Genomic DNA, 2,500 nt, shown 5'->3' on the forward strand with positions numbered 1-2,500 from the left:
AAGCAAGGGCGTGGCAAGGCACGCGGGGGGCCAAAAAATCAAAGTGCTCCGAAAATGCACACGGGGGTGTCAAGCAACCTCCATGTACCGTGGCATGACCGTGGCCAAGTAATAAAGATCAAATTCCATGCCTAGGCCAAGTTGGACCAAGGCCCCGTCTCGTTTTGCTATAAGCAAGGGCGTGGCAAGGCACGCGGGGGGCCAAAAAATCAAAGTGCTCCGAAATGCACACGGGGGTGTCAAGCAACCTCCATGTACCGTGGCATGACCGTGGCCAAGTAATAAAGATCAAATTCCATGCCTATGCCAAGTTGGACCAAGGCCCCGTCTCGTTTTGCTATAAGCAAGGGCGTGGCAAGGCACGCGGGGGGCCAAAAAATCAAAGTGCTCCGAAAATGCACACGGGGGTGTCAAGCAACCTCCATGTACCGTGGCATGACCGTGGCCAAGTAATAAAGATCAAATTCCATGCCTATGCCAAGTTGGACCAAGGCCCCGTCTCGTTTTGCTATAAGCAAGGGCGTGGCAAGGCACGCGGGGGGCCAAAAAATCAAAGTGCTCCAAATGCACACGGGGGTGTCAAGCAACCTCCATGTACCGTGGCATGACCGTGGCCAAGTAATAAAGATCAAATTCCATGCCTATGCCAAGTTGGACCAAGGCCCCGTCTCGTTTTGCTATAAGCAAGGGCGTGGCAAGGCACGCGGGGGGCCAAAAAATCAAAGTGCTCCGAAAATGCACACGGGGGTGTCAAGCAACCTCCATGTACCGTGGCATGACCGTGGCCAAGTAATAAAGATCAAATTCCATGCCTATGCCAAGTTGGACCAAGGCCCCGTCTCGTTTTGCTATAAGCAAGGGCGTGGCAAGGCACGCGGGGGGCCAAAAAATCAAAGTGCTCCGAAATGCACACGGGGGTGTCAAGCAACCTCCATGTACCGTGGCATGACCGTGGCCAAGTAATAAAGATCAAATTCCATGCCTATGCCAAGTTGGACCAAGGCCCCGTCTCGTTTTGCTATAAGCAAGGGCGTGGCAAGGCACGCGGGGGGCCAAAAAATCAAAGTGCTCCGAAATGCACACGGGGGTGTCAAGCAACCTCCATGTACCGTGGCATGACCGTGGCCAAGTAATAAAGATCAAATTCCATGCCTATGCCAAGTTGGACCAAGGCCCCATCTCGTTTTGCTATAAGCAAGGGCGTGGCAAGGCACGCGGGGGGCCAAAAAATCAAAGTGCTCCAAAATGCACACGGGGGTGTCAAGCAACCTCCATGTACCGTGGCATGACCGTGGCCAAGTAATAAAGATCAAATTCCATGCCTATGCCAAGTTGGACCAAGGCCCCGTCTCGTTTTGCTATAAGCAAGGGCGTGGCAAGGCACGCGGGGGGCCAAAAAATCAAAGTGCTCCGAAAATGCACACGGGGGTGTCAAGCAACCTCCATGTACCGTGGCATGACCGTGGCCAAGTAATAAAGATCAAATTCCATGCCTATGCCAAGTTGGACCAAGGCCCCGTCTCGTTTTGCTATAAGCAAGGGCGTGGCAAGGCACGCGGGGGGCCAAAAAATCAAAGTGCTCCGAAAATGCACACGGGGGTGTCAAGCAACCTCCATGTACCGTGGCATGACCGTGGCCAAGTAATAAAGATCAAATTCCATGCCTATGCCAAGTTGGACCAAGGCCCCGTCTCGTTTTGCTATAAGCAAGGGCGTGGCAAGGCACGCGGGGGGCCAAAAAATCAAAGTGCTCCGAAATGCACACGGGGGTGTCAAGCAACCTCCATGTACCGTGGCATGACCGTGGCCAAGTAATAAAGATCAAATTCCATGCCTATGCCAAGTTGGACCAAGGCCCCGTCTCGTTTTGCTATAAGCAAGGGCGTGGCAAGGCACGCGGGGGGCCAAAAAATCAAAGTGCTCCGAAATGCACACGGGGGTGTCAAGCAACCTCCATGTACCGTGGCATGACCGTGGCCAAGTAATAAAGATCAAATTCCATGCCTATGCCAAGTTGGACCAAGGCCCCGTCTCGTTTTGCTATAAGCAAGGGCGTGGCAAGGCACGCGGGGGGCCAAAAAATCAAAGTGCTCCGAAAATATTTTTCCACTTTCCAGTCCACTTATACATATTATGTGCAGTGTGCACACAAGACACCTTCCCAAAATTCGACTTATATGAGGCGTTTTACGTCAAATCCGCCTATTTTCGGCGTTTCGGCCGAAAAATCAAAATAAATCGAAACTTCCTCGGAATGCTTAGCGACTTTCCAGTCCACTTATACATATTGTGTGCAGTGTGCACACAAGACACCTTCCCAAAATTCGACTTATATGAGGCGTTTTACGTCAAATCCGCCTATTTTCGGCGTTTCGGCCGAAAAATCAAAATAAATCGAAAATTCCTCGGAATGCTTAGCCACTTTCCAGTCCACTTATACATATTGTGTGGAGTGTGCACACAAGACACCGTCTCAAAATTCGACTTCTAGGCGGCGTTT

This window comes from Trifolium pratense, unplaced genomic scaffold, assembly GCF_020283565.1.
Source record: "Trifolium pratense cultivar HEN17-A07 unplaced genomic scaffold, ARS_RC_1.1 scaffold_55, whole genome shotgun sequence".
In the NCBI taxonomy this organism is placed as follows: domain Eukaryota; kingdom Viridiplantae; phylum Streptophyta; class Magnoliopsida; order Fabales; family Fabaceae; genus Trifolium; species Trifolium pratense.